The sequence below is a fragment of the Macaca thibetana genome, chromosome 4, assembly GCF_024542745.1.
Source record: "Macaca thibetana thibetana isolate TM-01 chromosome 4, ASM2454274v1, whole genome shotgun sequence".
Taxonomy (NCBI): Eukaryota; Metazoa; Chordata; class Mammalia; order Primates; family Cercopithecidae; genus Macaca; species Macaca thibetana.
In genome coordinates this window covers 150,866,637-150,889,934 of record NC_065581.1, presented here as the reverse complement: position 1 = coordinate 150,889,934, position 23,298 = coordinate 150,866,637, and the positions used below count along the sequence as shown (strand labels likewise).

The window sequence follows — 23,298 nt, the reverse complement described above, 5'->3', positions numbered from 1 at the left end:
ATTTACTCATAAATGAATACTAATGACAAATTCAGAGCTGGCATTACTCCATAGAAATCACACACAGAAAGCCAGAGCTAGAAATCATACAGTGCACAGATAGTTATATTACTCTAAAGTATTCAGACAAAGAGCAAGGAGATTAGAGTCAACATCAATTCTCTGAAGTTGAGTCACATCTTAATGACATGGTGGGTTAAGGATAATTGTAGAATTTAGGATGGAAACAAAGTTGGCTAGTTAATATCTTATGTGATTTCTGAGTCAACAGCTCTTTGTTGACCACCTACTCTGGGCAAGATGCTGCTTCCCTAAGTAAGCCACTGCTCTACAGTTCTATTTACACTGTGTAGGAGTAAGCATCCTGCTTCTACCAGAAATCCTCTCTTTTTGTTTAAAATAACACCCCAGCTCAGCTTTGCATATTGTGTGTGTTCATGTGCTCAATAAATACTTTTTGAATGAGTGAAAATTCAGTGAGTAAGAAGGTTATTCATTCAAAAACATCTGCGTATGCCGGCAAAAATGGTGAGGACAATGATAAAAGCAAAATGAAAACACTGGGCAACACCTCCTCACAAAGATGTCAAAGGGAGCAACTTCAAATATTAAAATGTAAGCATGAGCTCTGGCCTAACCTAGAAACCAGGATCGCAGTACTTGCTGTAATACTCCATGAATATTGTGCTCATAATTTCCCATGTAATCTGCTTATGTACCTATTTGAAAATATTTTTCTCAAGTAATGTTGTTTCTATACTTTCTATATGTTTTGTTAATTGAGAGAAGAGTGTTTCTAAAAGGCCAGAGTAGCTTGGGAGAGGTCAAAGCAGTTTTCTTTTTCACTGTGAAAACACTGGAGGTGGTTACATTTAAGCAACAGTTTCCTTCCTATTGCTGTGTGTCTTGTAATATCTTCTTGTATCTCCATCAGTTCACTGGTGAATAACTTCATATTTCTGAAGTTAAGAAGCCTGCCCTGATGCTCATTCAGTTACTTTGAGCAGTGACCAAACAGAGAGAGGAAGGTAAGTAGCATTGTTTCCATTTCTTTAAAAACGTCACTAGGAGGAAACCCCAAGGTAACGATGACAACAACAAAAATCTGTTTCAACATAATTGACAGCAATAAAACCTTTTTTAAAAAAATAATCATTTTTGATATTCAAATTTGTAATCCCCTTTTATTGTCTTCAACTTTTTCTTTGAAAAGAAGCTTAATATATTTGAAATAAATTATAATGTGTAATTTGTCTAAAGCTCTGAAATATGTAGAAACTACTAAGTAAAACCTTTGAGAAGCACCAGCTGTTTATTACTTCTAGCAAATCAGTTTAGGAAGGAGCACTAGCACAGAAAGGAGGCCCACCCACCCACTTTCGCTCCCACTCAAACCGACCCTGCATGCTATTTATCAGGCCAAGTTTACATAAATCAGAGAAGAGTTACGGTGCAATTAAATGTATCCACGGAGTAATATGACATAAAGCACTTTGCAAATATTAAATCTTTCCCCAATGTTTTCTAAGAAGAAACTGGTACTCGGAGACAGAAAGGAGAGGGGGAAAGAGGGGAGGGAGGGAGGGAGGAACAGAGAGAGACAGAGAGAGAGAGAGAGAGAACCACCGGGTGAAGACAGGTTAGACCAGGGATCTGAGCATCAGCTCCTTTGGGTGGGTGCCCTGAAGCACTGGAGTAGGGAAGCGGGAGAGCAGAGGAAACCCACCAAGGTGGAGTGACTCCGGAGTTGTGGTAGAGGTTTGTTTGCTGTGCACTTGGAATCTCCAGGTAAAGATATCTGCCTTAAGCTGGACGCTCCTTGCAGGTTGCCCTAAACCAAGGTGGTCGCCCAAGTAACAGGAGCAGGATTCTCAGCGCTCCAGTGAGTAGCGACAGCGACCTCTCAGACTTGTTAGTAGTAACAGTATGACCACCCCTCGACTGCATCCATCCCGTGTGTGTGTGTGTGTGTGTGTGTGTGTGTGTGTGTGTGTGTTGTTGGGTGGGAAGAGATGCATAAAGTGGGGCTGTGAGGGGTGTGGGAGCGGCCAGCTGGGAAGAGAAGACACCCCACCCACATTTTAACTTAGCCTTTGCCTGCTCTTTGACTGCCCTCTGTCTGTCCTCTGCTCGGGCCTCGCAGGCCCCCACTGTCCCAAAGCTGCCCTCGAGCTCCAAACAGCTCCACAGCCACCCCAGAAGTGACCGAACACGAACCCCCAAACTCTGGCGAGCGCAGTAAAAGCGTGTTCCCTTTCTCCCTCAAAGAGAGCGCTACCCAGCGCTCTGGGAGAGACTGAGAGAGAAACAAACAGGCGGGCTGACTGACACCTTCTGTCTAATTTTACCCCAGGAATTGCCCCCGCCTTTTCTCATCTCGCACTAGTTTAACCTCTGGTCCTAAGCAAACCTCTCAAAAGTCTTCCCCAGGCAGCGCCCAGAAGAACCGCACCCCACAAAGTGCTTTTTTGCTGGCATCACCCGGATGCCTCCCTTTGGCGATTTGCCCCTTCTCATTTCCCCCCAAATCTAGAGGTCTCAAAGCCCCTCCCCCGCGCGAGGTGGGCAGCGCGCCTTGCTCACCGTGGTCCCCGGCGGTGGCGGCGCGGGCAGGAGCCCCAGGGCGCGGGGGCCGGCGGCGGGTCGCGTGGGGACACCGGGTCGCTCGTGCGGTCCAGGCGGCAGTTGGTCCAGTAGTTTCGGATGCCCAGGCTAGGCTCGGCAGAGAGCGAATCGGCGTGAATGGGAGCAAACGAACAGGGCTGCGCGTGGCGCGTGTGAGTAAGAGGCGAGCGGGCCCCACACGCAGGCGGCGGCGGCGGCTGCGAGGTCCGGGGCGGGGAGCCGGGCGGGGGGGGCAGGCGGGCGAGAAGTAGTGGAGTTTAGGGCGCGTTTCCCGCACTTCCCCGAGAGGCTGGAACCAGGTGCGGCAGGGCGCGCTCCCGTGGCGCGGGCACGGCACTGGCGGCCGCAGGAGCCGGAGTCCGCGCAGTGCCGGAGACCGCAGCCGCTCTGCGGGAAGAGGTGCGCATCCTCCTTGCCCCACGAGGGCAGCGGCGCAGCCCCGGCCCCTGAGCGCAGAAGGCGAGACTTCGGGCGTCCTCGGTGACAGCTCCTCGGGTAGCCCGCTCCTTCCCAATCCGCCCAAAAGAGCAACAGTCAGTGTGGCTGGGATCTTCCCTTCCTGCGTCCTCGAGCCTCCGGTGCCAAGCTGTGAGGGCGCCCCGCTCCCCGCGGCTGGCGCTGTCACGGCCGCCGCCCGGCCCCCAGCGCGCCCGAGCCGGCAGCTGCCTCCCGGAGACGTGCCCAGCTGTGTGCGCGTGTGTGTGTCTAAGCGAATCTCTTCCCCTCCATCACTTGGGCGCGCAGGAGGGACCGGGTCCCCGGCGACCAGCTGCAGAGTGGCTGCCGGTCCACACCCTCCCGGCTCTCTCCCCACCCACCCCGCCCCTACTCCTCGCCTTCCCCTCCTCCCCCTGCTCCTCCTCCAGCTGCCGCTCCCGAGCTCCCGAAGGCAGCGGAGAAACCGCAGCGAAAGGGAGGAGGAGGAGGAGGGTGGGGAAGGAAGCGCAGGTGTCTTTGGCGGAGAGATGGGCGCACGCACCGGAGCGGCTTGCTGCGGGGGGAGGGCAGGGCCTTAGGCGGAGAAAGGGGAGGAGGAGGATTTATCCGGAGGCGGAGGTCCTGCTGCTGAGCCACTGCACGTCCCACCCAGGACCTGGAACCGCGGGCGAACAGCGCAGTGGGGCGGCCGAGTGGGCGCGCGGGGCTCCCAGTTGGACTGAGGTCGCAGCTTGGGGAACCTGCGGAAATGACCAGGGTGGCAGAACTCGGGGACACAGAGGTCGGAGGGACCCAATCGCTGAGGCGCTGAGACCGGTCTCTCTGTGGTGGGGGGTAGGGGGCTAAACCCAGAGCTTGGGGCACACAGGTGTCCAGGAAGCTGGTGTGTGTGGCTCCAGAGTGCCAGGCGGGAGAGCCGGAGGCAGTGAGGGGGTCGGGCGGCGGCTGCGGCTTGCTTGGGGCTGCTGTGTGCATCCGGAGTCACAGGGGGCGATCACCGCCTAGCTGGGAAGCGGAGCTCAGTACTCAGCCTTCTTTCAGGTCCCAAGTCCAGAAACCAAGACGCAAACTAGCCTTCCCAATTTAGTCTGTGTTCCCCCAAGCCTTTGCCCCCAGCAAAACAACAGGCCAGGAGCTGATTCCACCTGCTACTTACTGTGCTCTTTACCGTATTGAAAGTACCCTATTGCTCCAAGGAGACTGATGTGTTGCTTCCTCTCTCTCAATTCTAGTCCCCTCCCTCAACATATATCCCTACCCAACCAAAATTACCCAGAACACTGTATTTCTCATTGATAAACTTTTTCCCTCTGGGGTTCCCTAAAAAATGAAAATGTTTCCTCCCCTTTTCTCTGTAGAGGCATTAAGTCTCTTGCTTACATTCCATAGCACAAATACAGTACACAAAAAAGCCCTTTAGGCAAGAAATCACAGCATTGTTGCTTATGACGGCTTGTCTGTTTTCAAATGACAGTCGCAGAATGCAAATTTGTGTCAACCTGAGGTCAGTGGAGAGTTAGTCCATTTAATTAGAGGTCTTTGGAAGGAATCCGGGCAACAACACTAGAAAGAATTGCTGTACTTTCTCCAGTACCCATTCCTTTTTATTATGGTAATTTCACTCTGTTAATTTAGGCAATCTGAAAATGAAAGGTCGGATGCAATTTACAAGGCACAATATTTCTAGATTCGCATTCAACAGCCCGCCTTCCTCCCACCAGTCTCACCATCACCTCAAAAGGTCATGAGCTAAGAACCCAAACTGCACTTTTTAAATCTCAGGATATAGCCTGAATGGCAAAGCTGCTGAGTTTTAGAAAGAGACCAGTTAAGTCTAAACTTCTTTACCAACTACTCAGACAAAATCATATGCTCAGCAGCAACAACAAAATGTATACTGTGTAATATATTGAGCAGGAGGAACGATGGCTGTTTGCCAGATATGTGATCCATTAACCTCTTTAGCTCATTGTTGGCAACAATAGCATACAATCACATTCCTATGTCTGAAAGACAAGAGATTTTTTTTTCCCATCTCAAAATCACAATGCCACATTATAGTCTAAAAGAAACCTCAGACAATAAAAGTAATAAGAAAGGAAGAAACACAATTTGTTTTTTTCCTGAACAAATGTTGCTGTTCTGTTTATTTCTTGAGGCGAAAAATGCTGATACGCAATAAAGTCCACAAGGGCATGACAATAGATTCTGAAGAATGCATCACTCCATCTATATTAGTCCTTTCAATTAGTAAACTTTATTTAAAAGGTTTATTTATATTATCTTTTTATTGGTATTCAGTCTGTCTTTTGTACCTGGAAGATGACTGAGAAGGAGGATGGGTGAGCTGAATCTGGTTTCTCATAATTCTGTCTTGCATCAGGTTTATGTCTGGCAGGAGAGGAACGCTCAGCAGCCTGTGCTTTCTCAGCAATCCTAACTTCTCCTCAGAGTATGCTTTGCTCTGTAGCTGATGGATTGTGAGATTGTCACAGTAATTTTGCCTACCTGCTACAGGGTCACACCTGGGGCTGGGAGCGGGTACGGTTCCAAAAACTGGGATACAATGCTCTGGAAAGAGCTATTTTACCTTGCCCAGGGTTTGAGGACTAGATGAAGGTGCATGAGATTTTTCGTGTTGCTTTTCAACTTCTACAGATGACCTGGATTTTCTGCTAGGTGAAGTGCAGAGGTGGGTGGGTGTGGTTTAACATTTTAAGAAACATTTTGGTATTGTGGTAAATTAAACAAATAAAACTAAACCCCAGACAAAATGGTACACCCAAAAAATCTATTTGAAATACAGTTTTGAAAACAGTCACAGATTTATTGGTTTGGCTTAGTCATCTATGCCAAATAAAGTACACAGCAATGAAAACATTTGGTTAATTAGAGTGTTCATTTGGTAAAGAATGTATTTTTTTCCTGAACATCAGCATACTCTCTTGTCTCATAAAGATGCAACCGCTAAATATTATTTAGGCCAGTCATGCTAGCTTATGTCTACAATCCCAGCACTTTGGGAGGAGAAGGTAGGAGGATCACTTGAGGCCAAGAGTTTGAGATCAGCCTGGGCAACATAATGAGACCCCTTCTCCACAAAAAGTTAGAAAACAAAAAAATTCGCTGAGCAGGGTAGTGTATGCCTATAGTCCCACCTACTCTGGAGGCTGAGCCAGGAGGATCCCTTGAGCCCAGGAGTTTGAGGTTACAGTCATCCATGGTTGCACCACTGCACTGCAGCCTGAGCAATAGAGCAAGGCTCTGTCTCCAAAATATAAAAAAAATTATTTACTTTACAGCTTCAAACGGAGGCTGCCCTCTCAGTAAAATATAGAAATGTTTGTCCTTATGAAGAAATTGAGGGTAGCTGACTTACTTTCCAAAATCTATCTTTTTCTCTTTCAACCAGTCAATTGCTGACTTTCAATTGGTTTAGTAAATACATTCATTGAAAGGGCCCTTCAGTCCAGGCACAGTGGCTCACACTTGTAATCCCAGAACTTTCGGAGGCTGAGGCAGAAGGACTGCTTGAGTCCAGGAGTATGAGGCCAGCCTCGGCAGCATAGGGGGACCCCATCTCTACAAAAAATTTAAAAATATATATGGGCTTGGTGTCACATGCCTGTAGTCCCAGCTACTCAGGAGGGTGAGGCTAGAGGATTGCTTGAGCCCAGGAGGTCAAGGCTGCAGTGTGCTATGATTGTGCCACACTCCAGCCTGGGCAACAGAACAGGACGCTATCTCAAAAACATTTTAAAAATAAAAGAAAAGGGTCTTTCTATGTGCCACCATTGGAAACCAGAAGATGAATAGAAGTCTCTGCTCTCATTGAGTGAGGTCAGTAATCACTAAGGCTATCAAGTTGAACAAGGTTCATTTTATTATAAGGAAATGAGCCCCTGTACCCACATCTCCTTGCTCCATCACTATATTTGGGTATCTCTTGTATGAAAATTGTGGGTTTTGTATCGTGCAATGCTGTGTTTAGTCAAGAGAGACCTGAAAGTGTAAGGCCACGACGGATTGTAAGGGAAGCATTTCTCATGGAAGGAGTGGGTCCACAGACCAAATATCAAAAACTCTGAGAGTGGTAAAGAGGATTTAACCTCTCTCTAGGTTAGACAAGTGCTGGCCAATAGAAACACAATGTAAGACACAAATGTGAGCCACATATATAATCTTAAATATTCTAGGAACTTATTCAAAAACTAAGAAATAGATGAAATTAATTTTAACGATAAATTTCATTCAATCTAATATATCAAAAATATTGTTTCAACATGTAATCAATATAGTTATCATTAATGAAATACTTTGCTTTTTTTTCATACTGTGGTAGAAAGAATGACTTCCCAAAGATATTTGCACCCTAGTCTCTGGAACCTGTACATGTGTTACATTACTTGGCAAAAGGGATTTTGCAGATGTAATTAAGGTTAAAGACCTTAAAATAGGGGGATTATCCTGGATTATCTGCATGGGCTCAATCTAATCACATGAGTTCTTTTTTTAAATAGTCAAATAATATTTTTGTATTATTTATTTTAACTATTTAAAATGAAAATTTACATGTTTTAATTAGTGAAAAGCCAATTCTTTAACCTAGGGAGGAGAAGCCTATAGTGACAAATGCTGAAAATGCTTTGTAATCAGTATACTAAGGAGACATTCATGTATTTCGAAAATTGCTTAAATTCTGATATTTAAATTTAAGCATGTGACCATATGCTGGCTTTAAAATATATAATTAAAGGCATTTATCACAATTTGCTATACTCCCAACATTAATTACAGATATTTTGGATCATAAATCAAATGGTTTAAAATGAGCCTGTAACATACCTAAGGAATACCTTCCCATATTGTACATGAAAATTACTTCTCCTCCATGTAAAGGTCTCATCACTTTAAGTTCTAAGTTAAGTTTAACCCAGCTCTGTAAGTCAGTACTTAGGGGCTCATGATGGCCTAAAAAGAAGGAAAAAAGAATGTAACGAGGACTGATCAACAAAGTTTTCTATATCTATGTAACTATACAGGATCTACATATGTTATGTATGTACTACATCATATGACATTAGTTATATTATATATAAACTATAAATATGATCATTTCTATTACTGATGCCATACCTAAATTATGTATTATGCATCTTCAAATAAAAGCCAAAGCAATAGGGTAAATGCAGAAGCATCACAATGAGTTCCACTTAATACACATTAACTGTACAGACCAACATTTCTGTTGGTACTTGAAATGGATCAAGTACATCTGGTGGACACTGACCGGTATCAGCAAAGATGGGCCATTACAATGGAGAAGCTTATGAGGATGATGAACATCATGCCAGAGGTGGTGTTCAGTGTCCAACCTCTTAATGGTGCCAGTGAATAACACTCACTGCTGGTATTACATATGCCGTGGTGAATAAGCGAAGGACTATAACCATAATATGCTCACTTCTTGTTATTTCATTTTATCTTCTAATTACCAGTTAAATATAGTGGTCCCTTAGTATCCATGGGGGATTGGTTCCATGACCCCCCTGGGTACCAAAATCCAGATGTTCAAGACCCTTATATAAAATAGTGTGCTATTTGCCTATAACACATGCACAACCTGCTATATACTTTGTGGGTTTTTTTTTTTTGAGATGGAGTTTTGCTCTTGTTGCCCTGGCTGGAGTGCAATGGCGTGTTCTCAGCTCACCAAAACCTCCACCTCCTGGGTTCAAACGATTCTCCTGCCTCAGCCTCCCGAGTAGCTGGGATTACGGGCATGTACCACCACGCCTGGCTAATTTTGTAATTTTTAGTAGAGACGGGGTTTCTCCATATTGGTCAGACTGGTCTCAAACTCACAACCTCAGATGATCCGCCCTCCTCAGCTTCCCAAAGTGCTATACAGGCATGAGCCACCGTGCCTGGCCAACCTGCTATATACTTTAAATCATCTTTAGATTACTTATAATACCTAACATAATGTAAATGCTATATAGTTATACTGTACTTAAAAAAATTTTATCATTTTTTGTTTTGTATTATTTTCTGAATATTTTAAATCTAGGGTTGGTTGAATTTGCTGATATGGAGGGCCAACCGTACAGAGTTTTAATTTCATAGTTTAACAATGAATGGCCATAAGTGGAGGTCGATACACATACTTAGCATTTCAAGCTAAGCTTGTTCATATACACATCTGAAATTAATTACAAGACATGACCTAACAAATGCTAGCGGAACTTTTCTTGAAAGTAATTTTTACAGATACTAAACTTCATCTTGCACCCTGATGTCAACATATATTTAGAGCAAAGTCAGAGCTTTTATATTTTCACTTATTATTCATTTAACTTTTAAAACACTACTACAATTGAGTATTAAAACAAAAACAATACCAAGAAGTGAGCATATTTGGTTATAGTCCTTCACTTATTCACTGCTGCATATGTAATACCAGCAGTGAGTGTTATTCACTGGCACCATTAAGAGGTTTGACACTGAACACCACTTCTGGCATGATGTTCATCATCCTCATAAGCTTCTCCATTGTAATGGCCCATCCTTGCTGATACCAGTCAACATCCACCAGATGTACTTGATCCATTTCATCAGCCTCTTTTACTTCCTATCTCTCAGGCAGGAGTTATTACAGCAAAAAATGTTTATCAGGAGACAGAAAGGCATTCTCAGGAAAGTAGACCTTAAATTTGATGCTTAGGTGATCCTTTTCATAGGATCTACAATAAACTGTCATGCCTTCATTTAGCACACACTTAGTATTTCTATGCTTGACAATCTGAGTTGGGGAATGAGAGGTGTTGACTGGGGTTTGGTTGTCAAGGGTGGGTATTGGCTTTTGGAAGCCATGCAGCGCTTCAACCAGTTTTATGTCCATACACATGAAAAGGTCTTCTGGTCGAATAAGGAAGCATGGTCCTTCTGATCTAAAACAATGATAATATCTCCTGGCTCCTGATCTCCTTCACCATGAAAGATATCTACTGGTCATCTTTCATGCCTTTGTCGTGAACTTGTAGGCTCTTCTTCTCTCAAACTATCTTCCTTCCATTGCAGCTTTTACATCTGTCATTAGGACTGTTCTGCTCCCCATGGCTCTGGCACTCCATGCACACAGACTGAGATTCTTGAGCCATTCTAGGTCCTATCTGATGATTCTTATTTGCATTCTAGTACTTCAGTGATTGGGACAGCACTCTACTGCTCCTTTCTTACCACCTTGGCCTACACACTTGTCACAAATCACATTATTTTATGGAGCTAGTTTTCTTGTTGCACCATTAAATACATCTTCTGTGGTTACTGAGAGCTGATGCACAATATTTTTACCTCTTTTTCTTTCTGCATCCTTCCTCTTCCTTCAAATAACATATCAACTATGTCCGTGAGGGAGCCAATACTGCCACTCACCCTTTTTAATTGCCCATTCTCCTCTTTTCTCAAATAATTCAATTTTCCTTGCTTCAGAGAGTACTTCATAAGCTTAAGAAATCTGTTTACACTTCTGTTCGTTATTTGGATTCTCACCAGTGTAGTAATTCAAGATCAGTTTCCTGTAAGACTCTCTTAACTCTTCCTGGATGGCATTGGGTCTCACCCCCAAACCATTACAGTAAGTGGTTTCTTTCACCACTTTCTAAAGCTGGCAAGTGGGCTAAGGCTGGTGTGTGGGAGCAAGAAGGAGTTTGGGCAGCTACCACTCCTCCATCTCTCACCAAGTGTTTTGGAAATCTCCCTCACATGAGTTCTTAAAAGCAGAGAATTTATTCCGGCTGGAAGAAGAAGAGATATGACAGGATAATTAAGAGAGATTCAAAGCATGAGAAGGATTCAACATGTCCTTGTTGGTTTGAAGATGGAGGGGACAATGTGACAAGGAATGCAGGTGGCGTTAAGGAGCTGAGAGGCTTCTGGCTAATAACCATGAAGGGAACAAGACTCCTGCCCTACAACCACAGGAACAGAATTCAGCCAACAATCCAAATTAGTTTGGAACAGATTTACCTCTAGAGCTTCCAGAAAAGAAGGAAACCCCATGTACACGTTGATTTTGGCCTTATGAGTCTCTACTAAGCAGAGGGTTCAGCTGAGCCACTTGATATGGGACTTCTGGTCTACAGAACTGTGAGATAGCAAATGTGATAAAGGGGGTGTTTCAAGCCACTAAATTTAAGGTAATTTTTTTATGGCAGCAATGGAAAATTCATGTATGTAACAAATCTTGATATCTAGTATTTATTTTACATGTATGGCACATCTCAATTTGTACTAGCCACATTTCAAGTATTTGACAGCCACGCATGTGACTTGTGGCTATGGTATTGGACAGTGCAAATCTAGACCAACTGGAGTCAAGATGTCTAGGAAGAGCTAGGTTTGTAGCCTAAACATAGCATCACCATGTGGAAAGAGAAGAAGATCAAGGAACGGGGGGACTTGGCAAGTTCTTTCTTGATTCCCCATCCTGCAGTCTGTGAATTGGGTAATCTTGCTCATACACAAAACAGGCTAAATTTTACAAACTATTATACATTGTCTAAGTTCATTGGACTCCGAAATTTTTGTTTTAATTGCCTTCTGGCTACTGAAAAGATATTTTTTGAATATTTCATTTTTATCTCAGTTAAATTTTAGAGCAATCAAGAGAGGAGTTGTTGCTCACACCTGAATTTATGCTTGAGATGGAGCATTAGTTATTCTAGCATTATGGGGTCAGGGCAAGGTAGGCAAGGGTAACCATGGAAGAGCTCCAGGAGTAGAACTGTACAGTTTGATTTAGCCTTCCTAGGAAGGCTGTTACTCCTCACCACAGAGTTGGCCTTTCAATATCGGCCTTCTGAGGTCTGGGTTTCATTTTTATTAAGAAGGGCAGCATGTCTTATCATTCTAATTACATTCCATGTTTAGCCTTCTAAAACCATCTTTTACCGTCTCCCCTAATAGATGAAAATATATGTTTACCCTGCAAACTTTAGAGTAGCAACTAATCATTGTAATCTAGAACCATATTAGGAAGGTTTCACCAAAAAGCTGAAAAATTAGACTGTGTTTAAAGGAAAAAAAATGGAACCTAGACCAGGAGGGAGCAGATGGGGGTCTTTCCAGCCTTCGAGGAGCAGTGGAGGTAACAGTGGAAGAGAGGAAAGTGAATGGTGGGCCGATTGTTTCATGAAAATTTTCTTTTGACTAAAGCAAAAAGCTTTTGTAAGGAAAGCTATAGTTGGTGCTGGGGAAGGAAAGGTCAGAACACTGCAGATATGCACTATCCAGTACAGTGACCCCTAACCCCATGTAGCTATGAAACACTAGAAATGTGGTTAGTCTGATTTGAGATATGCTGGAAGTATAAAATACAAACTGGATTTCAAAGACTCGGTGCAAAAAAATGTTGTAAAATATTTCACTAATAGTTTTATATTGTTAAAATGATAATATTTTGCATACATTGGGTTAAATAAAATATATTATTAGAAGTATTTTTACCTTTTAAAGATCTTTTTTAATATGGCTCCTAGAAGATTTTAAATTACATATGTGGTTCATATTATATTTCTGTTGAACATCCTTGCTCTAAACCAAGTGCTTCTCACACTTTAAAGTATATAGGAATCATCTGGGAATCTTGTTGAACTGCATGTTCAGAAACTCCCAAGTAAACCGCTCCTGCAGTTCAGCCTTTGGATTACACACCACCTGGCCTACAATATGTAACTATTCAGGAACTTTTAAAACCACAGTGACCAGATTGCTGCACCCCAAATCCATTACTTAAGAATCTATAGAGCTCTGACTTGAGTATCAATATTTGTTATAACTCTCTAGGTTAATTAAACATCTGGCAAATTTGAGGATCCCTACTTTAGAAGCTCTTGAATAGAAGTGAACTAATTTAAAGTTTATTTTATAGAAAATGGGGAAGTTCATATATCAGGAGCAATTAATTTGTCACTAGTGAATATTCATTGATTCATTAAGTGAGTTATTACTCTATGTCAGTCATGGTGATATATATCACCCTGCCTCCTAGAAGCTAAGAAGCTAGTCAAGAGATAAGATAAATAACTGCAAAGCAATATGGGATAGGTTCAGCATGAGTGGTATAGATATTAAGGGTTATAGGACTTAAATGGAAGAGTCAATTTGGGGTGAAATAATTATTCTTGGAAAAGCTGATGTATAAGCCCTAATACTGTGGTTCTCAAACTTTAGGTTGCATCATAATCATCTAAAGTAACCAAGTTGAGGACACTGTTGTCACAGAACACTGCTAATGTCACCCCACCATGCTGTGAATGCATTTAGACCATTCTTACATCTCTCTTCTAATATTAATAACTCAAAATTCAAAGTGCCCAGTGGGAGGCTGATTGGCTGGGCCCAGACCACATGCTCAAGCCTGGTCTGGCCAGGAGCCATTGGTAATGCACTTCTCACTAAAACAAAAATAGGAATGAAGTGCAATACTGCTAGACTTGCTCCCTAAACCCTCCCTTCACCCTCAACAACAACAAAAAATCCCCAGACTAAAACAAAACCAAAAACAAACAGATAAACAAAATGTCTACTGCAGGTAGTACTATTCCAAAAACAGGCATGCATCAGGGGAGACTTGATTATGGACAAAAAGTCAAATTAAATTTGAGGTTGTTAAGTTTGAGATTACAACTTTAACTTAAGCAGAGATGTCCAGTTAGTTAGTTCTGAGAATGAGGTAAAGGCTAGAGAAGGTAGCTTAGGCATTACTTCTTTAGAAGTAAAAATAGAGAACAAATGTGAGCATGAGGCGGCAGAGTGTAGAGGGAGGAACCGAGGACCAAGAGTCTGATAATATCTTCATACTTCTGGGACTCTAGGAGTAGTACAAAGGGATGCTGCATTAGATGTTAGCAGGTATTAAACCCCAAACCTATTCAGATGTGAAAAGTTAAATGGGAATTCTATTAATGTACTAACTTGCATTATAATGCTTTAATAATGCTGCATTTCCAAATATTATTTGGCTAGGAACTCTCTTAAAGAATTAGCAATATATTTGAAGACTTTTGGAAAACAATAGGCTAGAATTTTCTGGAACCAGAAAAAGACAGAAAGAGACTTACAAAAGTATTCAGGGGGAGAAATAGCAGTCCCAGGATTGAGATTATTCAGATAATTCAAACTCCTATTACTCCATTATAATAGAAAATGGGTTTAATAGTATGGGATTAATAGTATTAATTCTGTTTTACCTCTACATCTCCCAAATCCACAGCACTTGGCAAGTGGAGTTGCACCATATATATTTAAGCGAATAAATAATAATAATAAAGGGTAAGAAAAGTCCTTTAATTTGTCTGTATGGAGATCACAAGAAGTCCTTAGCAAATACATATCTCCTTCAACCCACCTCCAACCAGCTTCAGAATACTGGTGGGGTGGGTTGGATGACACATTTATTTGCTAAGGATTTCTTAAGTGATTTCTCAAGAACCCCTGGCAGAGAGAATTGCCACCCTATCATCTGTTTCTCTCTTTCTTCTTGGAAACATAACAAGGGTGACCATATAATTTATCATCCAAACTGGGACACTTGAGAGAGAGAAAGGGGGAGCTATTAATAATTGTGCCAGGACGACACATACAAAACAGACTCTCAGGCAAACTGGGACAAATGGTCATCCTAAATATAATTCCTGATGTTTAGCTGTGCGCTTGACTGTTAGGAATAAAGTCTGCACTGTTCGATACAGGGGACCAAGTAATGGAAATGGTACCAGATCACAGTAGTTAGTTCCCCTCTTCCCCAAGGTTTACAGAGATGGCTCATATCTTGACCAAAGCTGGTTCTTACCAATCAGGGAAGATTGTACAAGGTGGCTATAGAAGGCCTCACAGAGATATATTCTTAATGGGTTCCTTTCTTCTTCCTACTGACTGGAGTGTGGTTTTTCTGGTTAGAGATTTAGCAGCAGTCTTGGATCACAAGGCAGTGTGCTTAAGATGGTGGAACAGAAAGATTAAAGAAGCCTGAGTCTCTGATGATCATAAGCCATTTTAGTCCAGTCTACCTTTGGCCTATCATGTGAGGAATCAATAAACATTTCTATTTTGTAATCACTGTGGGTAATTTTAATGTTTTCTGTTACTCCTCATCGAACCTAGTCTGGGTAGATAAGACCTTATAACAGTGCTGTCAAAAAAAACATAATGTGAGTCACAAATGTGAACCATATGTGTAATTTAAAATTTTCTAGTCATTTTAAAAAATGAAAATAGATGGTGAAATTAATTTTATCAATGTATTTTATTTAAACAATTATAGCCAAAGTATTATCTTTTCAACCTATAATCAATATGAAAAATATTAATGTGATAGTTACATGCTTTTGTTTCATGCTAAGTCTTCACAATTCTATGTGTGTTTTATGCTCACAGCACATCTCAGTTTAGACTAACCACATTTCAAGTGCTCAATAGCCACATGTGGTTACTGGCTGTCATATTGAACAGCACAATTTTATACCACAAATACCTCCTTTCACCCACCCACTCAGTATTTTTTCTCTCTCTCTTTTCTTGTTTCTCCTCAACAGATAAACATAGATAAAACCCTATATCTTACACAACAACAACAAAATAACAACAATAAACCCTTCCTCATTCTTCCTCAAAGATATTTTTCTAGTGTTTTTCTTTCTTGCACAACTCTATTTAATTGAGTTTGCAGTAGCAGGTAACTCTGGTCTTAGGCTAATGGCAGAACAGGGTCCTTTAGGATGCCACTTGATAAACTGCTACCTGGGTGATGTGAAACCATCAGGAACCATATTTTAAAGATGATCTTCTAGCAAATTAAAGCCCATGTATTAGGAGTTTTTAATATCAGGACTGAAACTCACTATGTTTTGCTATGAGTTGCCACAAAATAATTGGTCTATTTATCGATCTACCTAATCTATCTGTAATGATTTAAAAAAATCAGGTTACCTCTCTGGTTACCCGTCTGGTGATGCCAGTTTCCTTTACTTTGAGATACATGGTGAAGGGTGAGAGAAAGGGAATTGTTGGAGCTGGCACTTGGAAGTTGAGCCTAACCTGGATACCTCCTGGGAGGGGTCGTGAATGTACACATCAACTACCATGTGTGCGACAATGGAGAAGTGATTTCTGGCAGCTAGGCTTTATGGAGTACAGCATAACTTCAGTTATCTGGAGTCTAGTGTTCAAGCACCAGGAATGGTGTCAGTTACAAAAGGAAGAATAATGTGCATCTTGTAAAAAAGGAAATAAACCAAGAGCTTTGAGTATTTTGTACATGATTAAGAGGAGCCAGAGATATGAAAGTTATGGTGGATAAGCCAGGATTGATTAATTCTCCAAAAAGAGGGAAGAAATCTTCTGGTTTAATAGAGATTTACAAAAAAAAGAGGTCAGTCTTTTCAGGGAGAAGTAGCCAAGAAGCTCAGATGACATGATAGGGGCCTAACAAAATTAGAAATAAAAAAGGCAGAGAGAAGAGGAAAGCAAGCAAAGGAGATTATACATGGAGCAGAAGTGGTGGTAACAAAGACAGAAGTAGTAGCAAAATAGCCCAAGAAATGTCATCAGCTCTGTGGAAGTAGAAAGAATGAGGCAGACTTGAAGTCCAGAGACATTATCAGCCACCCAATGGATGTTTGGGTACCATATATAATTAAATCTTCACATGAACAATATTTCTGGAAAAAACTTCCTATGCCAACTGGAGTCATTTGTTTGTTTGATAATTTACTTGCTCATTTGCAGTTGTCTAATTTGTACCAGAAGTTTGCACTCTCTTTGGCCTATGTGCTCTCAGTGACTTAGATAAAGCCCATAGGTGCTACGGGTGATGCTGCCAAACCTAAGACCCAAAACACAGAGCATGAGCCAAGAAAAATAAAGTAAGAAGAACAAGAAAGAAAAAGACCATTATGAACACTTTGGTTATCCAGACGTCATTTATCTAGCCTCCTTAACAATATATCCTCCAGTTAAGAACCAGGAGTAGGCAAAAATCACATCTGAAAATCTAGATAGATGATGCCAAGATTACATGGTCTTTTTCATTGCAATTTACTTATTGAAAACTCTCCAGGTCCCAGAAGTGTGGCCTCACTTTCCCTTTACTTAACCACGCCAGAAACTGTCACTCCCTATGGGCCTTCGTTCCTGAAGAGCCATGGATATTGCTGCAGAAACCTCAACTCTAGGTGCTACTACTCAGCGCAGGTCAGTGTGCAGCTTTAAAACCATTTGTCATTCTTTCCTTTTATTGTTGCTGAAAATGTTTTATTCTTACTTTTAAACAAGTCTAACAAACGTAGTATTTTCTAAGTCAGTTGCAGATTAGGGCAGTAAAAGAGAGGATGAGACAAATGATAGCCGAAGAGGTGGCAGGCAATATTGAGGGTGGGGCAGAAAAATTGTAAAAGCCATGAACTTCATCTCAAACCACAAAGCCCATTCAGTGTCGGAGTTACTGTATGTGGTATGTGTTGTGGCAGGAAAAGAATAGACTTTGAAATAAGACAGGTCCAGACTCAAGTTACAGCTCTTCTGCTGGTAGCTGTGTGACCTTGGGCAGGTATTTAATTTATCTGAGCCTCATTTTTCTCATTTCTAAAATGGAGATGGTAATAATACCTTCCTTATTCAGTTGTGAAGACTAAATCTATGTAAACCAACATGGTTGTTGCAAATAGTTCCTTCTCCCCTAGAAATGAATAGGTGTTCAGCTTATCAGTGACTTTTATAACTTCAGATAGTGCTTACTAAACTCATACTACAATGTGGACACCATGCAAAGCACTGGGACATGGAAATAAATGAATGACAGTCTGTATCATCAAGGAACTTAGAGTTATTTGGGAAGAAAGATTGTAAAATATAAGCTAGACGGTGGGTTAAGGTGAAACAATGGAAGTAAGTTCCAGTAACGGAGGCAGTATGTATACTAATGGCAGCACGGGGTGGGTGTCAACAATTTGAGGGAGAGCAGCATGTGTTTATAGTGAAGATAATCCTGAATCATCAGGAAACGTACATTGTGTTTAATAAACTATGTCTAAAGAGACAGAATATAAGTAATTCTTGTATTTAAAATATTCCATTTAAAATGATGAAATCTAAAAAAAAATAACTTCCATGGTTTTCCTTGGTTAAAAAATCCATTACTTTCTAATGGAACACCTTATTTATTGATATGCCAAATAAATGAGACATTGCTAAAATGGCAGATGAGAAAGGCAGAAAAGAGGAAATAAGACTATGGAGAAAGGAAGGGGAAAGGAACAGAAATGTTATGGTGTGACCAGAATTGCTTCATGGAATCAGGCTTTTGTCGGTGTGGCTTCCTTGCTGTTTCTTTTCATCTTCACAGCTGCCCTGTCTGATTGGTAAAACATGTATTATTCTCTGTATAACTGATAATGAAGTGAAAAGTGCAAGGGGCTATTGCTTGTCCCAAGTCACACATTTAGCAAGACATGCATCCAGAATGTAGAACTCCAGTTCTCTGCTTGAGGCACAAAAAATGGTAAGGAAAAAGTCACCCTCAGTAGTTCTAAAGAATTTCATCTAAAGAAATAAAGTTTAAAGTTTAAAACCGCCGGGCGCGGTGGCTCACGCCTGTAATCCCAGCACTTTGGGAGGCCGAGGCAGGTGGATCACAAGGTCAGGAGATCGAGACCACGGTGAAACCCCGTCTCTACTAAAAAAATACAAAAAATTAGCCGGGCGTGGTGACGGGCACCTGTAGTCCCAGCTACTCAGGAGGCTGAGGCAGGAGAATAGCGTGAACCCGGGAGGCGGAGCTTGCAGTGAGCCGAGATCGCGCCACTGCACTCCAGCCTGGGACAGAGCGAGACTCCGTCTCAAAAAAAAAAAAAAAAAAAAAAAAAAAGTTTAAAACCAGGAAGCAAATACCCAAGAAGTGGTACGGCACAAGCATATGCTACATGTAAAAGAATTTCTTAGCGTAATTGCTTTGCCACGACTTCTCTTTTTTCCCATGTTTTCCTTTCTCACCTCCTTCCTCCTCCAAATAGATGAAGGCAAGAGAGAAATACCAGAAAGGAAGAGAATAGGAGGGAGAAAACAGAAGGTTATGGGAAAAGAGAAGGGAAAGCAACAGGAGATAAATGTGTAGGGAAGTCTTACTCGTGAACATATAATATGTTTCTGGTTGATTTAAAATTTGTAAATAAGAACATATTATTCTTATACCACATACAAAAATCCTTGTTTTGAAGTTTCTCCCCAAAACAATTGAGGTCTGGGAAGGGGTAAATGTGTCAAGAGATGTGTATGTTGTCTTGGCCACCTGTAAATGAATAGGCTGTTTGGACAGAATCAAAAGCCTTCCCTGAGGTCCCCAAGCTGGCATAACCCCGTAGACTGATACTCTCTATCACTCAAGGGCATCCAATGGCCAGTACACTTCTTCCTCTCTAAGTCACTGTAAATACCACCCAGAGCCTGATGCTGATATAGGGATGTAAAAAAAGACCAATGCTGATCCTGTTCCCTGGGCACTTCTCAGGAAAGAAAACTCATCTGGAGCCCACCCTGCTGAAGCAGGTGGGTGAGATTCCAGCACCCGCTTTGTCCTTTACTGTGACCCCAGCAGGCACTCCACCAGTTGGCAGGCCAGTGTCTCCTCTGCTTGGGCATAATAGGAGGGCACATCTCACAGGACATTGTGAATGTTCATGGAAAGTACTTAATAGAGGTATTGGCTCATAGCAAGTTCTCAAAACAAGCCGTCTTTCTTCTTTTCAAAAAGTAACACTATTAGTCAAGTTTCGGTTTCTCTGACCTCAAATGATCATGTTTAAAATATGAAAACTAGGCTTCAGTCGAAACCAGCTATCCATAGTTTCCTATTGTTCAACACAAAAATTTTCCTCCTTAAAAGAAGTGACAAAAATCTGGTGGTGTTTGAAATGTCTGCATTAAAAGTTTTATGTGACTATGGGTATGTGTGGGCTTCTTCCATTCACTTGGGAAGGATTGCTCCATGAATCAAGGGCTGTACATTTGTGTCATTTACATTTTTATTTCTCTAAGCAATCTCTGCAAAATGAAAAAGAACATACTTTTAAAAGTTGGTGTTTATTATTATTTTTATATGTGGTCTCATAAATGTGAAACTTTAAAACCTCATTCATTTGGAATAATGGAAGAAAAATGTGAGAAATCTGCCTGAGAATATATTTGGGAACAAGTGGAGTTTTAGTAATGTCAAGGAAAGTTAATATTATTAGCTAAGATATAAAAGGATTTTAACAAGTAATAAAGCTAAGTTTATAAAACATATACTTCACAAAAGGCCCTGGTTTTATATGATATCATAAGTATAAGCTACTTTGATAACATAATAAATTTAATTACTAGAACCAAAAATAAATGACTCTTTTTTAAAAAAAAACTGGATTTGCCTACTTGACAAATAAGACTCTAAAGAATTATCTGAAGAAAAAGTAACATTTCTTAATTACATATTGTTTAGTTGGTTATCTTCACATGAGATCAGTGAAGTGCGGATTAATGGAGTTTTATTGCATAATGCAAGTTAAAGCAATATACGCATAAAATAAACAACCCAATTATTTTTTTCTCATATCATAGCTTCCAAACACCTAGGGCTTTGGACTCGTTTATCTTTAGTTGTATACGGACAAGACTCTGTCAAGGGAATGCCAGGGGTGTGGAGTTGTTAACTCTTTCCATGGAAATAACACTGAAGAGAAGAAAGCCAGGGAAGCCGGAGGTCACAGCAACGTCCTGCTCAGGGGGTCCAAGCGTGATTTTAGTGTCTGGGCTCTGGAGTCAGACTGCCTAAATTCAGGCTCTGCTTCCCCCTGGCAGACTCAGTGGCAATGGGGAAGTTACTTCAGGTTCCTCCTCTGTGAAATGGGATGATCATGGAATTTCACAAGGTTCCTGAAAGAGTAACATTTCCAACAGTGCCTGACACACAGTGAGTGCTCAGTCATTTCTGCTGTCTCTATAGCTGACCGGATATTAAAGGACGTTTGTCCACTTTTAACCTCATGGCAACAAGAAAATCAAGCCCTAACTTAGATTATCAACTTACCTGTACTTTGCCATGTCATTTCATAGTTTTGTGTATTATAATATTAAAATATCTCACCAAGAAGGTGACTTTTAAAAGTCGTTCTTTATATAAATGCAATGTCAAACGCTTTTAAAAATCTAAGAATAGAACATCTACTGAAGTTCAGTTCCTCTGTTGTCAGCATTTGAATGACCTTCATGGACCTGTTTAGATTGGTTACTTCTTTTGTTGTTAAAGTTTTATGGTGATTCAACTATCACCAGGAGAGCGCTTGCATTTTCCCTCTGTAACTTGCTCTTTGCCAGCCATTACCCACCTGTTTAAGCCTCAAAACCTGTTTCTCCTTGGTTCTTTTCTTTCCTATGCATCCCACATCCACTATGTCAGAAGGAATGTAGACTCTGCCTCTGAAATATGTCTTGATTCCATCCGTTTCTTTCTCTCTCTAAGATCATCGCTCTCTTCCAAGCTGCATCCACCAGTCCTCTTGCCTGGGCTACTTTGATATGTTCCTAAATGTTTGCTTTTTTTTTTCACATCTTTCCTTATAAAATTCATTCTTTACTGAGAGCTCACATTGATCCCAGTGAAACATACATGGAACCCTGTTACTACTCTTATTTGAAACCTTTCAGTGGCTTCTTGTCATCCTAGGAATAAAATCCAAACTCCTTATTCTGGCATACAATGCTTTCTGTTCTCTGACCACTCCCTATCTCTTCAACCTTATGTGCTTACCCACTCACCAACACCCACTGTCCTCAGCCATGCTGGCTTTCTTCTGTTTCTTGAACATGCCAAGCTTGTCATCTTAAGACCTTTGTGCTAGCTGTGCCCTCTGCCAGGAATGTACTTAGCCCCAATCTTCTCATGGGCCAACTCTTTTTTGCCCTACAGGTTTCAGACTAGCTATCACTCCCTGGAGATGCCCTTCTGCTCCCATCCAATCAAAAGCACTTGCCTAGTCACTTGCTATCATATTGTGTTTTTAATGTTGTATGTGATATTTGTCATGGTCTGATCTTTCTTGCTCATCTATTTACTTCTAATTTGTCTATTTGTGTATTACCAGTCTTGCTCCAACTAGAATATAAATTCCAACAGAGTGGGAACAATGTCATTCTTACATTCTTGTATGGCATAGTTTGTGTTAGAACAGTGTTTGGAAGACAATAAGCATTCAGCAATTATGTTAACTCAATGAATGGAATTCTCAGGTTGCTCATGGGAGGAAGCTCCCTGTGTCCTAACCGGGACCACCTCTTAATCTCCTCAATTCTTAATTTCCACCCAGAATTATTCCACACCAGAGCCCAGAAGAGTGTAATGACCTTAATTCCTCCCCAGGAAAGCAGTATAGCTGACTGCTTCTTCCAGCACTGTCTTGCATAACCATTATTTCTGTACTAGGATTTGTTTTGTCTCCCTTCTCCCAATTTTATTTTTCTTACCTCATATTAACATCTTTGGCAAAATTCTCTTATTCAATTCACATAACAACATGGGCAAGTATTATTACATCTTTTTTTCCCCTAAGGGACAAAGTCGAGGCTCAGAGAGGCCAAGCAACTCACAAGTGATAAAGATTTGAACCCAGATCTGTTGATATTAAAGATCATGAATTTATTTATTGCCTGGAGATAGTGTCCTACCAATTATTGTGATCACAAATTTTCCACGATAGCCACTGATGAGTTGACCAAATGATCCCCAAACTTATTTGGAGATTCCTGAGTCCCCTTAGACTTGCAGAATAAAAGTCTGGAGTATAGCGCAAGAATTTTCTTTCCTTCCTTCCTTCCTTCCTGCCTTCCTTCCTTCCTTCCTTCCTCTTTCTCTCTTTTCTTTCTCTCTCAGAGTGTTGCTCTGTCACCCAGGCTGCAGTACAGTAGCACAATCTCGGCTCACTGCAACCTCCGCCTCCTGGGTTCAAGTGATTCTAATGCCTCAGTCTCCCTAGTAGCTGGGATTACTGGTGCCCACCATTACATGCAGCTAATTTCTTTATTTTTAGTAGAGGCAAGGTTTCTTTATGTTGGTCAGGCTAGTCTCGAACTCCTGACCTCAGGTGATTCACCTGCCTTGGCCTCCCGAAGTGGTGGGATTACAGGTGTCAGCCACCACAAATGGCC

General features: G+C 41.5%; 1 protein-coding gene and 1 pseudogene across 2 annotated transcripts in view; both read right to left on the bottom strand.

Annotated features, from left to right (window-relative positions):
• The window catches only part of HS3ST5 (heparan sulfate-glucosamine 3-sulfotransferase 5), a 282,813-nt gene extending 279,410 nt beyond the window's left edge, over positions 1-3,403 (bottom strand). For both annotated transcript variants that reach the window (XM_050786651.1, XM_050786653.1), the window contains exon 1: positions 2,584-3,403. The gene's annotated coding sequence lies outside the window, so the exon portion shown is untranslated. The remainder of the gene's footprint in view (positions 1-2,583) is intronic.
• Positions 3,404-9,498: 6,095 nt separating this feature from the next.
• Positions 9,499-10,566, bottom strand: LOC126953465 (dnaJ homolog subfamily A member 1-like; annotated as a pseudogene).
• Positions 10,567-23,298: the final 12,732 nt, after the last annotated feature.